The sequence below is a fragment of the Tamandua tetradactyla genome, chromosome 12, assembly GCF_023851605.1.
Source record: "Tamandua tetradactyla isolate mTamTet1 chromosome 12, mTamTet1.pri, whole genome shotgun sequence".
Classification (NCBI taxonomy): Eukaryota; Metazoa; Chordata; class Mammalia; order Pilosa; family Myrmecophagidae; genus Tamandua; species Tamandua tetradactyla.
In genome coordinates this window covers 84,076,642-84,102,037 of record NC_135338.1, presented here as the reverse complement: position 1 = coordinate 84,102,037, position 25,396 = coordinate 84,076,642, and the positions used below count along the sequence as shown (strand labels likewise).

The 25,396-nt window shown below is 38.2% G+C and overlaps 1 protein-coding gene across 5 annotated transcripts in view; it reads right to left on the bottom strand.

Annotated features, from left to right (window-relative positions):
* The window catches only part of CERS3 (ceramide synthase 3), a 167,362-nt gene that overhangs the window by 130,172 nt on the left and 11,794 nt on the right, over window positions 1–25,396 (bottom strand). Inside the window, exon 1 of one of the 5 annotated variants that reach the window (XM_077124031.1) lies at window positions 13,576–13,671. The exons of the other annotated variants lie outside the window; for them this stretch is intronic. The gene's annotated coding sequence lies outside the window, so the exon portion shown is untranslated. Of the gene's footprint in view, window positions 1–13,575; window positions 13,672–25,396 lie in introns of those variants that run through there. 5 annotated transcript variants of the gene reach the window in all.

The following is a 25,396-nucleotide window of genomic DNA, read 5'->3' as shown; positions in this document are numbered from 1 at the left end:
GAAATAGGGTAGATACTGGGTAATTAGAACGGAAGGGATACAGACTGTGCAATGGGACTGATTGTAAAAATTCAGAAATGGATAGCACAATACTACCTAATTGTAATACAATAATGTTAGAACACTGAATGAAGCTGAATGTGAGAATGATAGAGGAAAGAGGCCTGGGGGCACAAATGAAATCAGAAAGAAAGATATACAATAAAGACTGTTCTAGTTTGCTAGCTGCTGGAATGCAGTATACCAGAATCAGAATGGCTTTTAAAAAGGGGAATTTAATAAGTTGCTAGTTTACAGTTCTATGGCCAAGAAAATGTCCAATTAAAACAAGTCTATAGAAATGTCCAATCAAAGGCATCCAGGGAAAGATACCTTGGTTCAAGAAGACTGATGATATTCAGGGTTTCTCTCTCATCTGGGAAGGCACAGGGTGAACACAGTCAGTTTCTCTCTCTCGGCTGGAAGGGCACATGGCGAGCAAGGTGTCATCTGCTACTTTCTCTCCTGGCTTCTTGCTTCGGCTGGCAAGCCTCTCCTGTGGAGTCCGTCCAGACTCTCCATCAGAATTGTCGGCTTCACAGCCTGCCCTGTGGATTTTGGACTCTGTGTTCCCACAGTCACATGAGATACTTTCATAAATTTTATATTTGTGAGTGTTCCCTGTTGATTCTGTTTCTCTAGAAAACCCTAATACAAAGACTGAGATGGTATAATTTAGAAATGCCTAGAGTGCATAATGATAGTGACTAACTGTACAAATTTAAAAATGTTTTGCATGAGGAAGAACAAAGGAATGTAAATAATGCAGGATGTTGTAAATAGATGGTAATTAATATTTTTAAACTTTAACTTATGTGTGAGACTAAAGCAAAAAATGTTTATTTGGTACAAAATTTATATTTTGACTAGTGCATTTCCTAATATAACTTATGTGGACAACTTAATTGAACACCGTAAGTACATGGAACCATGCGTAGGGTACGAGATTTTGTAGGTTTGTCCAGAGTGATGCCTCGATAAATCCCTGAAGGATTTGAACAGTGAACGAAATAGCATTTGCAAAGTCCCCTTGGGGGAATAGTGAGAAAGGGGGGAATTTCAACTTCCCCAAGTGGAGAATTCTTGATATTCTCACAAGCAGTGGGGACAAACAAAGCAATAGGCTGAGCCCCCAATCTTGGGTTTGTTCATATGAAACTTAACCCCACAAAGGATAGCCTAAGCCTATTTAAAATTAGGCCTAAGAGTCACCCTCAAGAGAACCTCTTTTGTTGCTCAGCTGTGGCCTCTACTCTCAGCCAACACAACAAGCAAACTCCCTGCCCTCCCCCTCTCTATGTGGGACAAGACTCCCGGGGGTGTGGAACTTCCTGGCAACGTGGGATGGAAATCCTAGAATAAGCTGGGACTCAGCACCAAGGGATTGAGAAAACTTTCTCGAGCGAAAGAGGGAAGAGAGAAATGAGACAAAATAAAGTGTCAATGGTTGAGAGATTCCAAAGTTGAGAGGTTATCCTGGAGGTTATTCTTACACATTAAATAGACACCACTTTGTTAGTTAAGGTGTAACAGAGAGGCTGGAGGGAACTGCCTGAAAATGTAGAGCTGTGTTTCAAGCCATATTTCTTGAAGATGACTGCATAATGATATAACTTTTGCGACGTGACTGTGTGATTATGAAAACCTTGTGTCTGATGCTTCTTTTATCTACCTTATGGACAGATAAGTAAAACATATGGATTTAAAATGAATAAATAATGGGGGAACAAATGTTAAAATAAATTTAATAGATTGAAATGCTAGTGCTCAATTAAAGGGAAGGGTAAGGGGTATGGTATGTTTATGAATTTTTTTGTTTTCTTTTTATTTCTTTTTCTGAATCGACGCAAATGTTCTAAGAAATGATCATGATGATGAATATACAACTATGTGATGAAAAAAAGAATGTCATATTGTATGTTGATTGGTTTTAATAAAATTTAGAAAAAAAGAAACAACAACAAAAAACTCCTGAAGCCTCTCCTAAGTACATGGAATCTTGAGTAAGGTATGAGATTTTGTAGGTTTTTCCAGAGTGATGCTTCGAAGAATCCCAGAAGAATTTGAATAGTGAATAAAAAAGTATTTGCAAAGTCCCCTTGGGGGAATAGTGAGAAAGTCCTCAAGTATAAGGATGTTTAATAGACATTCATAAGCCAAAATATTAACAGCAGGTGGTGGACTATAACAATCCAGGCTGACACTCCAGGCAGCCTCTCTACCATCCCTTCATCTTCTCCCAAGATGAGACTAGAGGTTAAATAGAGGGAGAAATGTAGTCAGAGAACTGGGACAGGCATTCCCTTAACTCTCTATGCCACTCAGACCATTTAATAATATATAAATCATATTCTCTTGGCCTCCCAATAGCTGCTCTGAAGACTAGAAGCTTGTGCGAATCTGTGGCCAGGACTTCTGGCACCCATTAGAGTCACCTTTTCCTGTATCTTATACATGGGACATGTCATTTGCATATCCATACCCAGCCTTTCACCCTAGGCAAGTGAAATCACCATATGTGTGGAATTAGAGTGCCTTTCCCACTCTCAAATCCAAAGCGAACAATTCTCTACCTGCTGGCAGTCAGGACATGGGATGGCCTAGGCTTGGCCAATTGGATGCTTTTCTCAGGATTTTGAATCTGGAGCACATGGTGGCAATGTACAGTAGTAGCAAGTGGCATCCTGACTAGGCTGATGCTGAAAAGATTGTTATCTTTCTGCTTCTTGGCCTTCCTGATTGTCTTGGTTCTACTGTCTTCCAATTCTGGTCCACCAGCCTTCCTTCCATGTTGTGGTGCTGTGACTCCCAGCTACCTCCAATAAAGTCCTTAGTTTAAGATGGTGAGAAAGAAGAGGACTCTTTTCCCTACAATCCCAAACCCTAGCATCTTTTCTGCTCTCTTTTAGGAGAAAACTGATAGCTCCCATTCAATTTTCTGAACCTTAAATGTAGCTGAAGTTCCTATTCTTAAGATTCGCTTCTAAAGCTGAAAGTTAGAAGCAGGAACTTCCTTGCCTAATGGAGGAGGGATGGGCAGAATGTGGAGTTTTGAGAATTTCTCCCTCTTCTTAGCCTCTGATCTCTTCCTGTTGACAAGAGGCAGACATTCGTCCCTTTTCCTTCTTTCTTTCTCTCCCATTTTTGCTCCTGCTTTGCCTCAGTTTCACATCTGACAGTGCCACTCACAGGCACTGTTTCAGGTGTTAGTGTTGTTGCTGTTTATTGCAAAAGAAGCTTGTGGCCTCTCTGACACAACCTTAAAAGGATGCTCAGTGGATGACAAGACATGTTACCTACACAGTGAGTAGAAGTCTAAATGTACACTCCGCTAAGTGTAGCAATACTTCAATGATATGTAGATGGAAAGAGAGTTTCAAAATATTGATATGGGAAGATAACCTAGATTTTTAAAAGTCCTATGAATTACTGCTTTAAAAGAATCCTGAATATTTAAAACAACGAATATGTTTTTCAGGGACCTGGACTGTGAATTTCTCTTTCGGGACAGTCCAAGAAGCCCAACGACTCCCACATTAAACTCTTGGCCCATCTCTCACCTTTATTTATTTGGACCAACTCTAGGCCCTTCTGGCCATTTAAAATAAACTCTATTGACAACTCTTCAGCATTTGTACTTGGTAGTCTCTTGGAAACAAATATATTTGTTTACTCTTTGGCCATTCTCAGTTTCCTTTTTTTTCTTCAGCTACTCAAAGTCTTTTTTCCTTCCCCTGTATACTCTCTAAGTGGTCTATTAGAACTGCGATTTTATTTATATAGAAATAGTAGCAGTTATTTTTTAATAAGAGATATTTGCAAGAAAAATTTCTGATGCTATTTCTTTTTACTTTGGGGAAGCAGTACTAGTGACAGTGACATAAGAGCCCCAGCTGTGTTTTCCCACCTATTAATGCTATGGAGTTTAAAACCCCATTTCAATTCTAGCTGCCATTAGTCTACAGGAAGAAAATCTAACTAGTGTAGGTTTTATGACTCATTACTTTCTGACCTCTTGGATACAGAACTCAACAGGGTGAGCAAAGCATATTGGGCTACTTCCAAAGATGAAGGCCAATAAATTTGACCTTAGGACTGAAGAAATAAAACTATCTGGGCCTCAAGTGTTTACTATTTGAAACAACATTTTTGTAAAGTACTGAAAAATGTGGCACTTGAACTTCTGCTGAGATGAAAACTCCAAGTTAGGCTGAGGCTTTGGACAGCTTCTAGTAACTATCTATCTGATCCCTACTGTAAACTCCATATCAGATATTATAAAATATCTCTACAAAAATTTCTCTCAGATGGAGAAGAGTGAAAAGATTAGAAAATATCTCTGCAAACAGAAAATATCTCTGATAGAGACAGTGATGAGAAATACGACATTAGGTAGAATAAGTCAAATTGAAGTAAAATCATATTTCTGAGCAACAGAGTGAAAGAAAAGTCCATGAATTGATGTTAACAATCTCTAAGTATTATTATGGTTGGAGGATGTGGGAGGTAGTGAGGGCTTTTAGAGACTGGGTGATCAGCTAGATTTTAGCTGAACCAGAGTTCTCCGGTGAAGAGAAAGTAAGCTCCAGAAGAGAGAGAATTTTGTCTGTCTTGCTCACTGTTGTATACCTAGAGATTATGAAATACGTCCTAAATAAATAATTGTTGAATGAATAGACAGAAGGCTTATTGAGGTTAGATTGGTTTTTGAACAACGAAGGAGTGATACTATAGTCAAAAATGGTATCTAATTTAAGTAACTACAAACAGCTTTATTTTTATTAGTTGTACAACAATTCTTAAAATTTGGTACAGGTGGGCAGATAAACACGCATTGGTCTGTGTGTATTTTAAGGCCTCTGTTTTAACAGGTTAGACTGCGACTCTAATTAATATATAGGGAAGAACATAAAACAGAAGTAAATAAGAACTATATTTATACTGCTTCTAGGTAGATTATAAAATCGGGAGACTTCTGCTCATTGAAAAATACCATTAAGAAACAAAAAAGCTCCTGCTGGGGTCAAGATGGCGGCTTAATAACGTGTGCATTTTAGTTCATCCTCCAGAACAACTACTAAATAACCAGAAACAGTACAGAACAGCTCCCGGAGCCACAACAGTGAGCAGACACACAGCGTACCCCAGTCTGGACCAGCTGGACTGGCTGTGAGCACCCCCCAGAACCGTGAGTTCCCAAAGCTGCAGTGGCCAGCGCCCCTCCCCCACAGGCCACTTCCCAGAGGGGAAAGGAAAGGACTTTACCAGCAGCAGCGACTGGTCACAATCAAACTGTGGAACTAAGTAACAAATTCCGACTACTAAAAATAGGCCCCCCAGCTTAGGTGAACCTGATCAAAGTGGAGGTTGCTCATTTTTGCCCCTGCGCCAAGGGGGCAGGACTGATAGAAAAAGGGGGAAAAAAAAGAAGGAAACAGAAGTTTTTGTGGCTGTGTATCTACAAAGGCTTGACTGCCTCTGGATACAGCAGCAGGATTTTTCAGGCTGCAACTGCCCCAGGAATAGGCAGAAGTGAGCTCTTTTGGGGGCTTATCTGGAGACTGTGCCTTCCCCAGGAGAGGGGTGAAGCCCCACCCAGGTGGAATCTCTCCATCAAGGAATTCAGACACCAGGGCTTGGTAATTTGAAGCCATTAAAACCAGCCTACAACCTCTCCTCTGTCTCCAACACGCCCTCAGCAGGGAGAGTCTGCCAAAGTTAAAGGTACCGCATCATCTTATGCTGGTGGGACCTGCAGTCAGACGCACCACATACTGGGCAGGATAAGAAAAACAGAATCCAGAGACCTCACAGGAAAGTCTTTCAACCTGCTAGGTCTCACCCTCAGGGAAAACTGACGCAGGTAACTCTTTCCTCCTGATAGGAGGCCAGTTTGGTCTGGGAAAATCTGGCTGGGGTCTATAATATCTAAGTAGACCTTCCTAAGTGTGTGTGGGGGAAAGGCACCACACAAGCAGGGCAAGAAACAAGAAAACAAGAACTGAAAAAATTCTCCTCTGTTAAACAAAACTTAAGCTAAAGGTCCAGATAAAGCTGAACGGAATGTCAAAGAACAGATAGACAACAAATTCATCCAGCAAGAAAACCCTAGATAAAAGAAGTGAAAGCAATCTCTAGAATAAACTAATTAAGGTAATTAAATGCCTAGACGCCAGCAAAAAATAAATCACAATAGGAAAATTGAAGATATGGCCCAGTCAAAGGAACAAACCAACAATTCAAATGACATACAGGAGCTGAAATAATTAATTCAGAATGTACGAACAGACATGGAAAACCTCATCAAAAACCAAATCAATGAATTGAAGGAGGATATAAAGAAGGCAAGAAAAGAACAAAAAGAAGAAATGGAAAGTCTGAAAACACAAATCACAGAACTTATGGGAATGAAAGACACAGTAGAAGAGATGAAAAAAACAATGGAAACCTACAATGGTAGACTGCAAGAGACAGAACATAGGATTTCTGAACTGGAGGATGGAACATCTGAAATCCGACGAGAAACAGAAACTATAGGGAAAAAAATGGAAAAATATGAGCAGGGAGGACTCAGGGAATTGAAAGACAATATGAAGCACATGAATATACGTGCTGTGGGTGCCCCAGAAGGAAAAGAGAAGGGAAAAGGAGGAGAAAAACTAATGGAGGAAATTATCACTGAAAATTTCCCAACTCTTATGAAAGACTTAAAATTACAGATCTAAGAAGTGCAGCATATCCCAAAGAGAACAGATCCAAATAGACATACTCCAAGACATTTAATAATCAGAATGTCAGAGGTCAAAGAGAGGATCTTGAAAGCAGCAAGAGAAAAGCAATCCATCACATACAAGGGAAGCCCAATAAGACTATGCACAGATCTCTCAGCAGAAAACATGGAGGCGAGAAGACAGTGGGATAATATATTTAAATTATTAAAAGAGAAAAACTGCCAACCAAGAATTCTATATCCAGCAAAACTGTCCTTCAGAAATGAGGGAGAAATTAAAACATTTTCAGACAAAAAATCACTGAGAGAATTTGTGACCAAGAGACAAGTTCTGCAAGAAATACTAAAGGGAATACTAAAGACAGATATGAAGACAGAAGAGAGAGGTGTGGAGAAGAGTGTAGAAAGGAAGACTATGAGTAAAGGTAAAAAGAAGGAAAATTAGATATGACATATAAAATCCAGAAGGCAAAATAGTAGAAGAAAGTACTACCCATGCAGTAATAACACTGAATGTTAATGGATTAAACTCTCCAATCAAAAGACATAGTCTGGCAGAATGGATTAAAAAGCAGGACCCATCTATATGCTGTCTCTACTCAAAGGACACGAGGCCAAGGACACAAATGGACATTTACACACCAATGTTTACAGCAGCATTATTAACAATTACCAAGAAATGGAAACAGCCAAAATGTCCATCAACAGACAGTTGGCTAAACAAACTGAGACATTTACATAAGATGGAATATTATGCAGCTCTAAGACAGAATAAAGTTATGAAGTATGTAACAACATGAATGGACCTTAAGGACATTATGCTGAGTGTGATTAGCCAGAAACAAAAGGACAAATACTGTATGGTCTCACTGATATGAACTGACATTAGTTTATAAACTTGGAAAATTTCCTTGGTTAACAGAGACCATCAGGAGATAGAAATAGGGTGAGATATTGGGTAATTGGAGCTGAAGGGATACAGATTGTACAACAGGACTGAATATAAAAACTCAGAAATGGACAGCACAATATTACCTAGCTGTAATACAATTATGTTAAAACACTGAATGAAGCTGCATATGAGAATGATAGAGGGAGGAGGGCTGGGGTATAAATGAAATCACAAAGAAAGATAGAGGATAAAGATTGAGATGGTGCAATCTAGGAATGCCTAGAGTGTATAATGATAGTGACTAAATGTACAAATTTAAAAAATGTTTTTGCATGAGGATGAACAAAAGAATATCTATACTGTAGTGTGCTGAAAATAGATGGTACTTAATATTTTAAAATTTCAACTAATGTGTGAGACTAAAGCAAAAAAATGTTTATTTGGTACAAATCTATACTTTGACTAGTGCATCTCCTAATATAACTTATGTAGATAGTTGATTGAACACCTTAAGTACATGGAACTTTGTACAGGACATGAGATGTTGTTGGTTTGTCCAGGTGATGCCCTGATGAATCCCAGAGTGATATGATCAGTGAGTGGAAAAGTATTTGCAAAGTCCCCTTCAGGGAATGGTGAGAATGGGGGAAAACTCAACTTCCCCAAATTGAATTCTTGATATTCTCACAAGCGGTGTAGACAACCAAAGCTATAGGCAGATCCCCAGTCTTGGGATTTGTTCATATGAAACTTAACCCCACAGGGGATAGATCAAGCCTACTTAAAATTAAGCCTAAGAGTCACCCCCAAGAGAACCTCTTTTGTTGCTCAGATGTGGCCTCTCTCTCCAGCCAACACAGCAAGCAGACTCACCACCCTCCCCCTGTCTACGTGGGACATGACTACCAGGGATGTGGATCTTCCTGGCAGCGTGGGACAGAAATCCCAGAATGAGCTGAGATTCAGCATCAAGGGATTGAGAAAAACTCTAGAATGATCTGCGACCCAGCATCAAGGGATTGAGAAAACCTTCTCCACCAAAAGGGGGGAAGAGTGAAATGAGACAAAGTATCAATGGCTGAGAGATTCCAAACAGAGTCAAGAGGTTATCCTGGAGGTTATTCTTATGCATTAAGTAGATATCATCTCCTTATCCAAGATGTAATGGAGAGGCTGGAGGGAACTGCCTGAAAATGTAGAGCTGTGTTCCAGTAGCCATGTTTCTTGATGATGATTGTATAGTGATATAGCTTTCACAGTGCGACTGTGTGATCGTGAATACCTTGTGTCTGATGCTCCTTTTATCTACCTTGTCAACAGATGAGAGGAACATATGGAATAAAGATAAATAATAGGGGGAACAAATGTTAAAACAGATTTAGTTTGAAATGCTAGTGATCAATGAAAGGGATCAGTAAGGGGTATGGCCTGTAAAATTTTTTTTTCTGTTTGTTATATTTTTCTATTGTCTTTTTATTTCTTTTTCTGAATTGATGCTAATGTTCTGGGAAATGATCATGATGATGAATATGCAACTATGTGATGATACTGTGAATTGCTGAGTGTATGTGTTGGGAATGTTTGTTTCTTGTAATTTTTTTTAATTAATAAAAAATTTTTTAAAAAAAGAAACAAAAAGGCAAAGTACAGACTGAAAGAAAGCATTTTTAATACATGTCTCTGGCAAAGGAGTTGTGCCCAGAATACACACAGAACGGCAACTCAGTAAAAAAAATTGGGCAATTCTTCCATAAGTCATTTTGGCACCTGCATTTCCATTATCATTCTGTCTAGTGAGAAGCATTTTAAATATTTCCTCTGCTTACGGAGATTCTTGTGTGGAGCTTGTATCAATTATTTATTGCATCACTGCTCCAAATTTCCATTTTACCTTCTCTGTGGAAATGGGTCTGGTTCCTTTACACATTTTCCCTTTGCCTGCTGGCCCTGAAGCTTTGTCAGAAGAGAGATAACGCAGGAGGAAAGGGTTTTGCTTCCTGGTTCCAAAGTGTTTACATTGAAGGGCTCCAGCAGCCTCTTGACAGCCAGCAGTTTTCCCCCAATATTCCTCTCAGGAGTTTTGTGACAGTGCCCCCAGTGAGATACCTCTCCCCAGAACCCTAGAGAGCATATTTCTGGCAAGTTCCAGAGGGCTGGTTTCCAGCAAGTTGCACTGATACCATATTGACTTCTCTGTTCCTTCTCCAACAAGGTCAGCATCTCAACCCTGGCAAAACCCCAGGGGAAGGGTTTCTTTTATCTGCTTTCTTTTATCTGACTGTTTCTTTTATCTGCTTTCCCTATATTCTTCTTACTAGTCAATGCCTTGCTACTCTAATCCTGATTGGACCCAGACTGCCTTGATGATGGTACTTTAACCATCTTAATGTACTTACTCTAATACTAGATAATAAAGGCTAAGATCCTTCTGGGAAAGTAAAAAAGATGCTTGAAATTCAAATTAGAAGAGAGAGACTTCTCATTTTTTCCTTTCAATACTGTTTGTAGAGCCTAGCAACATCTTTCCTGTCTTCTTGGCTATTTCAATCATTTTGCTTTATATCACTGCGCTTATAGATTCAACAATGACTAGAGATTTCAGAGTGCAATTCTTCCCTTTTGCTTCTACTGATTATAAAGTTTAGATTAATGTCCCAGGAAGACAACTATCACTTTCCAATGGGGTAATACATTGTTACTAAATATGATTGGGATATTTTTCCAGCAAAACTAATAAAACACTAAAATGCCAATTAGACACTTGGCATCTGGATGAGGTCATGTTCCCAATCAAGCCAGGGCTATTTTCTAGTGTAATTCTCTTTCAATTCGATTATTACTTTTTTACTTTGTAATATAACTTTACAATATGTCTTGCTGTAGATTGAATGATGTACCTCCAAAACACATCTTAAACTTAATCTGCACTCCTAAAGTTGTAAACCCATTTGTAAAAAGCGATCTCACAAAGATATTTTACTTAAGGTGTGGCCCACCTGAATAAGGGTGGGCTTTAATCCGATTACTGGAGTCCTTTAAAAGCAGAAGAAATTCAAACACAGCAAGAGAAAACCACAGGAAGGAACCAGAAGCCAGAAATCAAGGGAACCCAGAACTGAAAGGAGAGAACATTACCCTGTGACCAGAAAACCAAGGAACTAAAGGATTGCCACGAAGCCAGCATTCAAAATGCCATAGTAGTTAAGCAGAAAGCAAGCCTTCTGGCCTTCAAAACTGTGAGACAATAAGTTCCTATTGTTTAACTACCCCATTGTGGGGTATTTGTCATAGCAGTCAGGAAACTAAGATATGCCTTGACCTAGGTTGTCATCCAAGCAACCCCTTTCTAGACTAAATACTGAACCAGTGAAGTTGAATTCCTAGAAAAACCCAAGGCAGAATTATTGTTTCCTGTTTTCAAAAGAAACCCCACTTAGAGATGGCTCTGCTAGAGGCTTATTTTCCAAAACGGCTGTTTGGATTCAGCTTCTGACCTGCCCTCTTTTTGAGCACACTCTCCTGTACCTGAGGTGTCCTACATGATTGGGCCTTTCTGACTTTTCCAAGGACATTTTGTGCCCCTCCTTCCCTTGATCTCTGATACCACAAGCTAGTATCTACTTTTTGATGTTTCAAAGCAAAAAGCAGAGCTCTTTCTTAGCCTCAAGGCATGTACATAGATTATTCCTTCTGCCTAGAAGGCTTTTTTCCTGAGTCTCCACCCCATTCTCTCCTTCTCATCCTAAATCTCAATTTAAGCATTTCTATGATCTTGATCAAGGCCTTTCTGCATCCCCATGACCCCTGCTAAATTATATACTACTGTTATATGTTTTCATCACTCCTTGTACTTTTTCTTCTTAGTATGTATTGACCATAATTATATATTTGTCCATTGATTTGATTTAAAGTCGGGCTCCCTCCATGAACTTCAAGATTCACCAGGGACTACACCTGTTTGGCCCACAATCACATGATTGTGATTGAGCTCAATATGAGTGCTCAATAAATGCTAGGGATTGAATGGATGAACCTTGAATACAAATGTTGAATGAAATAAACCAGATACAAAAAAAAAATACATATTGCTTCATCTCTCTTATATGAAATGCCTAGGTAAAGCAAACTTCCTAAAGATAGATGCTAGTTTATAGGTTACTAGAGGCTGGGGGAGGTGGGGGTAAGACAGGAGGAGGTAATCATAGGTTAATGGGTGAGTACTTGGTTTGAAGTGATGAAATAGGAGGGGTAATCAATATCAGTGATGGCAGCACAAAATTGTGAATATAATTAATAGTACTGAATTGCACAATCAAATGTGGTTAAAATGGGATATTTTGAGCTTTATAACAATTATTGCAATGAAAATATATATATTTATATAAAGGGAGGCAGTCAATGTGCTTGACTATATACTAATCAAGCACATAGACTTCTGGTCCAGACTACCCAAGGGCAAAGCCTGGTTCTGATATTCAACTAGATATGTGCCCTGGGGCAATTAATTGCACCTCCTCTTAGGATTGTTAGAATAATTAAGTAAGTAAATATTTGTAAATCACTTTACATATCTATTAAATGATGAATTGAAGTCAAGCTATTAAATATGAAGTTGCTCTTCTAAAAAGAGAAACTAAATGAATTTCTAAGTCCTAAAATTCTGTAACTGGCAACTATCAAATTAGAAGCTATTTAAAAATAATATTCAGTGCTAATTATGATACAGTAAAACCATTACATTCATATGTTACTGGTGGTAACATAAATGTCACTGCCCTTTTGGGAACCGGATAACAAATTTTTAGGAATCACTAAACTGCTCAAGCCTACCTCAGTATTTATATATATATATTTATACATAAATACCATTTATATATAAATATATATATATATTTATAATATATTTATAATGGTATAAATACCATTGACTTGTCTACGTGAAAGTGGTTATAATGGGAAATGCTGTTTATATGTTATCACAATAAAATGAAAAACAAATAATGACAAAAAAATTATATGATCATCTAGTCCAATTTCATAGATATGAAGAAATCAAGACCTAGGAAAATAAAGTTGCTTAATCCAAGCAACCCTAGGAAAGCCAGTGTTTTTCCAATACAAACCTATTTCCCCATGACTAAAAGGGGTTATTAATATGATTTATTTTACATTAATGTTTCTTTTTTTAAAAAAAGGCTATTTTTTAAAATAAAATGTTCATATACAATAGTCAATGACTGATTTAAAGCAAGGCAAATTTGCCATTCATATAAAGATTTATCACAGCCTTTTTACACACACAAGCAGTCAGCTGTTGGAATCTTTTGTTCTCTAACAATTTCAGAGAAAATACAGTGTGCTTCCTTAGTCAACAGGGACACAGGCTTTTGAGATTTCTGTGACCTGACTTTAGATTTGGGGAGTAATATAGACAGAAAATAAAGAGGTAATATTCTCTAACATGTAATTCTTCCTGGGGCCTCCTTGCCTTTATTTAGTTTCTGGTTCTAGCTTATTTAGTTTCTAGTTATGAACTTCGCAGAGATTGCTAAAGGCCAGCTCAGGACTTAGAGACACGTGTGTGACCAAGGAAATTTACTCAGACTAGTAACACAGAAACTTACAGCAAAACAGGTATGACTAAAATCAAAATGATATAAACATAGTTACAGAATAGATAAGCCTTAGAAGGGTTTAAACAAAAGGGGTTCAAGATCATTAGCCGGGAATCTGCTAGAACATTATACAGAATTGATTATTCTGTCTTCAAAGGTAAAATTCTCCCTTCTTCTGCACCCCCCCCCCCTTTTTAACTTTAGGAAACTAAAATGTAAATTAATAGCTGGGTAACTAGGCAATGGTGTTGTACTATTTAAGAAATGTAACCTATTAGCATCATGTCAGCATTTCCTACCACTACTAAATATCCAGTTCCTCTCCCACAGGTCCTTCCTTCCAAGTTCTCCTCCCTGGCCTGCTGAGTCATGCAGCCTTGCTTCACAAATTACCCTGCTAAAAGCGGGTGGGGGGGGTGGGGGGTGGGGGGTGGGGTGGGGGGTGCGGAACTTCATTGCCGATGACTCATAGAGGGACCTAAGGCGAGTCAAGGTCAGTTTTGCCAACTTAGAGACCAGAGGACTGTCTCAGTGCCTGCCGAGACCTCCTGAACACCTCAGAAATGTGCTGCAGGGGCTTTACCATCATTCAGCCTATGTAAATAATGACTAGAGAGATTGTCACACAAATTGCAAACCAGTAATTATGAACAAAATCAAAAGTGAAAAAAAAACAAACACAAATGTAGTGTTTCACACACCATCTCCCATAGCTCTGCTTCCACCGAACCTAAAAACTTGAGAGAGGACTAGGACCCTGGACTCAGAAAACCCATGAGAAGGCCAGTTCTGTCACTTAATAGCTAAGAGATCATGTGAACTTCGTTTTGTTGATTCTTTGTTTGCTCACCTGTTAAATGGGGACAATGTCACCATTAGGGCCTATGGGGGGATTAATGTAAAAAAATATCTGAACACAATAAAGAGCTGGATAAACGTTGTGTAGTAATATTATCTTATTATCTTAACTTTGGGGTATGGATAAGAACCAGCTGTCAGGCTGGTTTAAATAGTAAGGTAAAATACTAAAGTTTAAAAGGAATCCCCAAAGGAGAGAAATGTGAGAACCTTAAATTCTTTCATGGCCTCCCTCCCTTCCATGTTCTGTGCATCTCTCACCGCTGAGAATAGATAACTAGTTTTATATCCTTCTCTCAGCAAGGGGAGTCCACATGGGTACAAACTGTGCTAAGCAAAACACCCAGGGCAAGTCTGGGAGAGGCTGTATTACATCGTTGTGCATTTCCAAACCTTCCAATGATGGGGCTCACCTCAGGGAATGCCCAACCTCCCCCTTTGCCAACACACCAGACCGGGGCAGAATTTCCTGGTCAGGGCATGTGTGGTAACGCAGGGCCAACTGGTTTATGAAGAATAGGGACTGGGGAGTCTGAATGCCAATCTTTGTCTCAGCCATGTCACTGAAGACAAGGAACTTCTCTAAGTCTTGAGTGCTCATCTGTATAATGGGTATAATAATATTGATTTGTCAGGATTAAATAAGATGTGTCTAAACCACTCAGTGTGAGACCTGGCACATAGTAAGTGCCCAGTACGTTGTGGGTATTAGCATTGTGGTCACTCTTCACATTTCTTCATCAATGTCACTGTGGTCTTCCAGGAGGATGCTCTCCTACATTACCCTATTGGCGCTGGATTTACCCAGACCAGGGTGAGGGTGGGGTAGGCAACTCTTCTGAGGGATTGGGGCTTCTTGACAAGATAGCTAGTTCCCTCAGTGACAGCAGGATTTATTACATCAGGGAACCCTTTTTGAGCAATGTCACCAAAGGAATCATGTTGTAAGAGAGAGTAAATCCTAGGGGAGGGTATGAATTTGGAACATCTACCACTCACACATGAGGAGAAAGCCTTGTCACTTTTTAGTAAGGACATGAAGTTATGAAGATGTACTGATGTGGCAAGCCCCACCTATTAAAAATACATCTCATGTAATGTTTAAAGGCAGGGTTTCCTATTGTACAACCTGCTGCCATGGCAGCATAAAGTGCCTCTTGGAGAACAAAATGACAGACCCGAGTAATCTTCAGGTAAAGGTGGGATACAGTGTGTTTCAGTACCTAGGATAGAGGACAAGGACATGGTAAAGGAGTGCAGAAAAATAATCTGAATTACATACTCTTGACTGCTTTTCTCTTGAACTCTGAATCATGAGAAAAGTTGTAACAATAAAAAGCCAGATTACCCACTGGCCGAGTATCTTTGGCCTTGTTCTGGGGGACTGGGCACCTGTTGAGATGGCTGCTGTATTCTTCCTTGGGTAAACAGGGGTGGTTTATTTCTCTTCCTTGGCCAGAGCAGCTGTTCGCTCTGTCAAGGGCCCCCAGCCCTCACTATTCATTCACTAAAGGAAAATAAATAATACAATTTCAATACTGAAAGGAACTAGTTATTCCTTTCCAGTCCTTATCTAATACAAGGATGTTCTTTAAGAGAAAAAAACAAAACAAGCATAACACCAAGATTGTAAATAGATGGAAGAGAGAGAGAGGAAATTACATAGCATATCTGCAAAGTCTGGAACACAGAGAAATATTGCATTTATTTATTGTACCTTTTTGGATTAATGATAAAATCCATGGCTTTAAATTTAGACTCATATTTTCCTGCAAAGATGTCTAGAAGAAAACATATTGAGTCTGGGCATTTGAAAATATTGAATAATATATTCAAATATATTATTTAAGAATAAAAATTTCACAGGGTTTCTAGACTTTTCAGATTTACTTTTCAAAAAGGGCTTCCTTAGGTGTCTAACATGTATTTATATAATTTCATTTCAGTGTCTCTGATTTCAGGGGGAGTGTCTTAAAGCTACCTATTAATGCAGATTATCCTCCATGAACAAGAGAAAACACTGAGCTAACGTAGAAGCAGTTTCCAGGTCAATGCTGCATCTGGCACACTGGTAATTCCTGGGTCCCTGGAGGATTGGTAGGACATATGCCAATGTGATTTTCTTCTTCTCCTCTATTGATACTGATCTGGGGTCTTGGAGTTCCTAAGCCATCTTTTAAAAATTTCTTCTGTAAACTGAGACTCATTGTGTATTTCCTCAGTTTTTTTTTCCTGCCAAAAAGTATATTTGACAGAAGTTCCACTGTGAATCGCCAATCTAAATTTTGTGAAGAAAGCTCACGCATGAAGCCAGAGAAGAGAGTAATGGAATTAGAGGTGAGTTGCCCCAAAGGTCAGGACACAGGCTCCAGAACATGTGTGTGGGGTTCAGAATTCCTCTGTGTCATTCATGCTAGTAAAATTCACATTTATGTAAATGTCTGGAGGTTGAGCTAAAAAAAGGTAATGCTCTGAAAGAAAGTTAACAAAAAGGTCTCATGATATTCAATTCCAAACTGCCCAAAGAAATGTCAGAAAAAAACATAAACATGCTGCTCTAAACCTATATGGAATTCTCTTAAAACGTACTCAGAGATATCTAAGTGAGCCTCAAAGAAGCACTTTTGTACAGGGGGAGGGAAGGCCTTGGACTGCTTTACTTCCCTGCCCACTGAAGTTGTGTCTCAGTAAAGTTTTCTTTCTGCTGGTACCCGAGGTTAGGAAAGATATTCATCTGCCACCTTATGAAATCTAAGCAATTTCAATCTTTGTTATGCTGTATATAGATGCTTGTGGGACATGGGAATGGAAGAAGAACATTTACATATTCCACAGCATCTGAATTGCTCAGGCTTTGTCACTCTTTCTGGCATTAGTCAATGATTTGATTGAGTGCCAACTGCATGCCAAGGGCACTGAGCGTAATCCTCAGGAGCAGCCCTAAATATTAAAAATACATCTTGTGCAATGTTTAAAGGAAGGGTTTTCTACTGTACAACCTGCTACTCTGGCAGAATAAAGCACCTTTTGGAGAAGAACAAGATGACGAAGACTTGAGTAATCTTTAGGTGAAGGTAGGACACACTCTGCCAACTGAGACCCTTATTTTGGGGACTGAATTGAAAAGACTCATTTATGCACTCTGGCAACACCTCTCACATGGAGTAAGAAGTCCATAGGCCCATCAACATCCTACACTCCCCTTCCAGGCTTGCTATGGGTACCTAGGACCCTGTAATTCTCTGCCCAAGCAGTCCCAAGTCCACTTTTAGGGCCTGTGTGGGCCCTTCCCCAGGTCTATCCTCCTAAAATCCTAAAAGTGACAGCACAGCATATCCCTAGGTTCAGGGATGGCAAAGGGAGACTCCTGGAGAGTGGAAGAGGGAGACTGAGTTTGGAAATGTAGACTGGGGTGCCCATATACATGTGACCCAGGCTCCTGGCTGAGCAGGACAGAACCAAGGCTGGAAGAGGGGAGGTCCAGCTTGAGAGCCAAATGCCTCTATTTATACTTCTTCTCCTCAGTCCCTCAAATGCTAGGGGTAGGTTTGTCCACAAGAACCTTGGAATAGGTCTGAAATTTCATAAGTCCCAGGAATTCTAGAAGCCAAGGATCTGCTTAGATTGCACAGCCATCAGAAAGACTGGTAGCATTACCAAGGCAGACATACTCATACAACTCCTGACAGACCCATTGAATTACTCCTTTCCACAGAAAGTGCCTGCCTTGTTATGAAGACATGGCTTACTGGTTCTTCTCACTTCTTGCCATGAGGCTACCTCTTCACTACACTCATTTCCACCAGAAAAAGTAAGCAGGAAAAATGCATTTGTGATTGGCTGATTTTACTGTTTAATAAAACTTTTAGTAATAAGATACAGAAAAGTATAGGTTAAGAGGGGAGGGTGCCTTAGTTGTGAATCCCTTCTGTCTGAGGTGGTAGGCAATTGGGAAGATGGGGCAAAGCCCTATGTAAGCAAAGGCACAGTGTAGAGGAAAGGGTAAGAGATGTGATTCAGTTAATCAGTGGCAGTGATATCTGGTTCTGCCTCTTCCCAGCTCTTTACAACAAGCGGGCCATTTGATCTATCTGAGCCAGTTTCTTCATCTGAAAACTGGGAATGATACCACCACCTTTTACAGAAATTAAATGAGATTACTAAAATTATGACAACTGTATAATATCACAAGCATTCCCTCAACAAATCTTTAATTGTCACTAATTCCAGTTTGCATGTGAAAACATGAGGCTTAGAGGGATAAAGTAACCTGGACAAGGTCACACAGAACCAGACTCAAATTCAGGTACTGAGGGTAAAAATTCTACTTCTTTACATGATACCTGATTTTGTCTTTCATCAAGTCAATACTTGTGAACGTGCTTTGCAAATAACCCTTTGCCATACATAAAGCCATTTTGTATGGTATCCTGTTCTTTGAAAAAATGTGATTTTGGAAGTGCCTTTTCTACAGGTGGGAGATTGGAAGTTGGGAATCTGCAGGGCAGAACTAGCTTCCTTCTCTTCTATTAGAACGGCTATGGGGATTGGGGGAAGAGGATGGAGAAGGAGAGAGAGTGAGACCACAGCACAGATGGCAAATACTACCTATGATTGTGAGGTCATGTGCCATCTGGTACTGTCAAATGACAATTTCACTCAACAGCTCCCCTTTCAAAAAGGAAAGAATATGAATCTATAGTATTTCATATGGGATAATATGCTACCTGTTTTGTCCAAACACCACCTCCCCCTAAAACATGAAAAACAATACAATGTAATAAGCTTTTGAGTCACAGATATAATTTTCTAAGGTCACAATTTAGAACACATAATAGATGTGAAATAAAATTAAAAGTAAATGATAATTACGTTGAGTGTTTATGATATCTCTCTACCAAGGAACTTAAAGCACTTTATATATGCTAAAGTATCTCATTTACTTTCAGAACATCCCTGCAGAGGCAGAAAAGGAAAACACAACTAATTTGCAATTGTACTTGCAAGGCTCCTGTTAGCTCTAAAACTTTAAGTCAGAACTGCAAACCACTGGTAGGCCCCTGGTGCCAGACAAAAACAGCTTCAATCAGTTTTGTTTCATCTATACAAATGATTTGAAACGGTTTGAGCTAACATCTAAAAATAAGGAATTTCTACATAAAAATCCAGATTTGAAGCTTCCTCTAAAACAGAAGATTTGGCAATAAGCAGTGGACTGGAGTAGGAGGTACAGCCTTTAAACAGGCCATGAACTCACTAACTTGTCACCTACTAATTCTAGGTACATGCCAAGCCTCTCAGCGCTTTTAACTTTGTGATACCTGATGGCGCTAAGATTATCCACGTGAATTATGTTTTTCAAAGTCAGTGTAATTTGAGTCAAGACAATTAGGGCCTACCCCAGCCTGGTGTAATGATTGTGGTTATATCATAGCCCACGTTTTTTTCAAAGGGCCAGTTGTGACCTAATAGTACACTTTGAATTACTTAGGAGAGATTTTTAAACTTTAGCCAGATCAATTAAATTGGGGTCTCTGAAGGTGCAGTCCTAGCATCAATAATGCTGTTGTGGTGTTTAATAAACATATTTATTTAACCTACAGATAGGAAAGAAATCATAAAAGAGAGCATACCTGTGTTGTAACCAGCCCTAGATGGAAAAAACAGCTTATTATTAGCACCCCAGTTGCTCCCTTCATGCCCCCACCCAATAACTAACCCACCTTCCTGAAGCTACTCACCTCCTAACTTTTAATGCCACAGATTCATTTGAACTTCACATAAATGAAATCCTACTGAATATATTCCTTTGTGTCTAGATTCTTTCAGTCAGCATTTAAGACTAAGTTTTATTCATGTTGTTGCAATGAGCAGCAGTCCATTAATTTTCATTGCTGTTTAGTGTTCCAGTATGTGGATATAGCACAATTTATTTGTCCATTCTACTGTTAATGGAAATTTGGATTACAACAAACAGTGCTGCTAACTATGACCGTTTTTTAACATGTCTTTTGGTAAAAATGTACATACCATATGGGTATGTACTTAGGAGTGGAAATGCTAGGTCATAAGGTATATGTATATTGCGGTTTAGCAGATATTATCAAACAGCTTTCCAAAGCTGTTATGCTAATTTATACCCTACCACAAAGTATGAGAGTTTCAGTTGTTTCACAGTCTTGTCAGCACTTAAATATATTCACTCTTTTAAATTTTAGCCTCTCTGATATAGTGGCACTTCATTGGGGTTTTAAGTTCCACTCCCCTGATGACTCATGAGGGTGAGTACGTTTCATGATTAATGGCCATTTGGACATGCTCTTGTGAAATATCTGTTCAAATCTCTTGCCCATTTTCCTATCATGTGGTTCTATCTTTTAAAATTGGCTTGTTTAAATGTTCTGGATACAACTCCTTGTTGGTTATATATATAGTAAATGTCTACCCCCCACATCCACCAAGTAGCTTGTCTTTTACTCCTTAATTACATGCATGCCTTGGCAAACAGAAGTTCTTAATTTTAATAGAGTCTAATTTATCTATCCTTTTCATTATGTTAGTGCTTTCTGTGTTCTATTTAAGAAATCATTGCCTACCTCAAGGTCATGAATATATTGTGTAATTATCTAGAATAGTGCTGTCCAATAGAAAAATAATGAAAGGCACATATGTGATTTTAAATTTTCTAGTAGCCATGTTTAGAAAATAAAATGAAATAGTTAAATTAATTTTACTAGTATATTTGAATGAATTGAATATATTCAAAATATTATCATTTCAACATGCAATAAACATTCTTATTGAGATATCTTGCATTATTTTTTCCTATAGTCTTTGAAGTCTGGTATATATTATACTTACAGTGCATCTCTATTTGGACCAGCCACATTTCAGGTCCAGATCTAGTAGCTAGTGGTTAACATACTGGACAGCACAGATTTAGAAGTTATATTATTTTACTTGTCACATCTAGATTAACGTTTAAATCTGTATAAATTTTGAGACAAGAGTCAAGATTCACTTTTTTTCCCTGTGGGTATTCAAATGACCACCCTTTACTTGCAGCTCAAACACCCTGTCATAAATTAAAGGTCTGAATGTGTAGGTTTGTTTCCAGCATCTCTATTCAATTCCATAGGTCGATTTGTTCAACCTTGTGCCTCTGGCTTTAGTGGTTTTGGTTTTTGTTTTAAGTCCTTAGCTGATTCTAATTTTCAGCCAGTATTGATTGAGAACCATTTCTAGTAGGTCACAAATTCAGCTTAGTAGATCATGACCAGCATTTTTGTAAAGTGAAATGGAATACAAAATAAAATTGTGTTAGAAAGACAGAGATTGCTGAAACCAATGTCTATCAAGAATTGTTTTGTGAAACTTTTATTTCAGTAAGTGTGTGTGTGTGTGTGTAGGGGGTGGATAGGTGAGTGTGTGTCTTTCAGGGTGAGATCTGAAAATCATTTCTTACTCTTGGTAACTGTTAAAATGTTTGAAACCCACTACAATAGTGTAATCTATGAAACACTTATGAAAATCAAACTCTATATTATTTTACAGTTATCATCTAGAAACACACAGAAATTTATTCTTATACAATTGATTATAGAGCAGAGTTCCTCATAAAGAGGCTCTCTGTTGGAAACAAGCCAGGGAAAGCTGATTATACCAAATGGAACAGGAGGAACTCATTACAAGATCCTGCAGCTTTGACCCACAGTGGAATATGATAATGAGCCTGTAAACATTACAAATTAAAATTGCCAATCTGCACAATTTATTTATTCAGCATCAGTATATTTTATGTTTTTAAAGGTTTAACCATATGTCAAACAAGAAAACAAACTTTGAAGGGAAAAAATTGAAGTCAATTTAGTTATCAAATAATATCAAGTAATTTTCATTATTGAAGAAACTGCTCTTCACATTTTGGCTTGACTCTTAAAATGATTGCTTTATTGTTGAGCCTGTGTCCAGATCAATCTAACCAACTAGTATTTATTGATCACCTGCTAAAAATATGTCTGGCAAAGGGATCAAGATAAAAGAAATGTTGCTGCATATGAATACTTTACAGAGATAAATGGATTATGACATGATTTTTCTTCGCAGAGTACATCATTTTAGAACATGAATATAGTGAATTAAAATGAAGAGATGACAGAGTCAGGCAAAAGATGAAAATTTAGAGCTGCACTGTTCCTTACCTGGCCATTAGCAACATGTGGCTTTTGAGCACTTGAAATGTAGTTAATGCTAACTGAGAACATAAAATACCTCAATAATTTTTCATAACGAATAGATGTTGAAATGACCACATTCCTTGATATATAGGGTTAAATAAAATATATAAAAAATTTCTCTGTCAAACTTTAGGGACACCCAAATCAATAGGCCATGCCCTCGATCCTGAGGCTTACTCTTGTGAAGCTTGTGTTGGTAACAGAGCTTAGACTACCTACAGGCATGCCTAAGAGTTACTTCTGGAGGACCCCTTTTGTTGCCCCGATGTGGCCTCAGTCTCTCTAAGCCCAACTCTGCAAGTGAAATCATTGCCTCCCCCCTACGTGGGACATGACATCCAGAGGTGAAAGTCTCCCTGGCGACACAGGAGATGACTCCCAGGGAAGAATCCACACCTGGCACCATGGGATCAACAATTCCATCCTGACCAAAAGCGGAAAAAGAAGTATAATTAATAAAGTATCAGTGGCTGAGAGAGTTCAAATAGAGTCAACAGGCTACTCTGGAGGTTGCTCTTATGCAAGCTTCAGTTAGACCTTGCTACCTATTAAAACCTGCCAACCCCCAGCCAGGGCCATTGCAGCCCATCCTAAAGAACACCTAGGGCAATATATAAGATTTCACAAGGGTTCCATGCACTAGAGTAACTTTGCAGAAACCTACAACCTCCAGATGGGCCTCTGGTCAAGATAAGTCCTGAAACCAGCTCAGTCTCTCCAGAACATCAGAGAGCTCCATCTTCCTACCCTATATTAGTGACTGACAGTTCCAATATGAAAAATTAAGACTTGCCATAGCCCAAACACCCCTAAAGAGAGGGATGGGAAGATCAAAGGTGATAGTGGAATTATACAGATAAGATAGGATTTAACAAATGAATAAGAATGCTCGATCATTAAATTGATATCTCTTTTAGTCTTCAGTATTTTAGAGCAGTTAGAAATAAAAACCCAAAATTGTGATATTGTAACCCATGTCAACCTCTGAAATATTTTCTACAGTTAATTGTGGTGCTGTGCTTTGAAATTTATTATTTTTTTAATACATATTGTTTTTCACAAAAAAAGAAGGAAAAAAAGTCGATTGTGATGATAAAAAAATATTTAAGCCCTCTAGGCTCCTATATTCTGGAGCACTTAGAAGGAAAAATATGAGAGGGTCATATGGTAGCCCATGACAAACTCTGGGATCTGTCCTGTAATTACCTGTTAAAGGGTACTTTGAAAACTATTGCTTTCTTATTTCTTTGCTTTGTATATATGTTATACTATACAATAAAAAAAGTTTAAAAAAATTACCTCAAGCCCTTCAATGTACTATTTTATCTTTTCAAATAATCTACATATATGTCTTACCTGTGAATTTTACAGCTTCCCCACAATGAAAAACGTATGCTTGTTACTGTTTTTCTATCGCATGTGTATGTGTGTGTGTACACAAATTCTGAATAGACAGATTTAGAAACATGGATTACATATCTTATTTTCCTAGTATTTCTGGAAGATTTAATTCAGAAAACACCAAGAAAGGAAACTTTCCATTTAATTGGAACTTCAATAAACCATATACCAGCTACGCATTATGCCTTTGGTTTACCCTCCCTAAAAACCCAACACAAACCCTCTCCACAGATTGTTTTTCATGAGTACCAAGTAGAAAATAATAAAGAATAAATAGTTATTAAAACAAACCAAAGGCATATAACTTCATAGTTGAGTAGCATGCAGTCACCCAAGGACGGAGAAGTTTAAAATTCTTAGTACTTGGGAAAGGTGAAATTTGCAACAGGTCATTCAAGACCCTGGAACTATCTTCTGTGTGTTATGGAGTTTCTCAGACTTTAAAGTATAAGTGTGATAATAAGAAACTTTGGAAATTATTTAACTGTTTTAGAAACAGAGATTGCTGAAGTCCATTCACAATGGAATGTCTGACCATCATCAAGAGAAAATCTTGTGGAGAATTCTGGCTTTTACACTATTGTGCAAGGTTGACAATTCTTAATCTATATATTTATTTGGAATTTTGGGTTTTAAATTAAGTCCTAAATTATTTTAATTAACTTACTTTATGTTTTTATCATTTAAAACTCCACCTACAAATATACAGACTTAGGAAAGTGAATATAGTATGACACTAAAATGATGGGGTTAATTGTTGAATGTGGCCTAGTAGTGTAACTTATTTTAAGTTCCACTACTTAGAATGCCTTCTTTCATATTGCCAACTGCCTGGAAACCTTCAATCATCCTCGGTCCACAAAGCAATTAAACAACAAACCTAGGCTGTATAAGATCATAAGGTAGGTGTATTGGATGTGGGCTTTTATAGAAGGAAGAATAAAATTGTATTACATTCCAGATGAAGTATCCCTGGATTCCTCGCTTGCTTATCTCTCTGTTATTATCTATGATTCATCAAGAATCAAGGTTAGGAAAAGGGGGAAGAATGAAATGAGACAAAATAGTGTCAATGGCTGAGAGATTCCGAATAGAGTTGCGAGGTTGTCCCGGAGGTTATTCTTATTAATTTTATAAATATTACCTTTTTGGTTAAGGTGTAATGGAGAGGCTGGAGGGAACTGCCTTAAAACGTAGAGCTGTGTTTCAGTAGCCATATTTCTTGAAGATGACTGTATAATGATATAGCTTTCACAATGTGACTGTGTGATTGTGAAAACCTTGTGTCTGATGCTCCTTTTATCTACCTTATGGACAGAGATTAAAAATAAATAAATAATAGGGGGAACAAATGTTAAAATAAATTTAGTAGATTGAAATGCTGGTGATCGGTGAGGGCAGGGGAGGGGGTACGGTATGTAAAGATTTTTTTCTTTTTTCTGGATTGATGCAAATGTTCTGAGAGGTAATTGTGGTGATGAATATACAACTATGTGATGATATTGTGAGTTACTGATTACATACCAAGAATGGAATGATCATATGGTAAGAATGTTCATGTTTGTATGTTGTTATGTTAAAAAAAAAAATTAAAAAAAAAAAAAAGAAAAGAATCAAGGTTAGA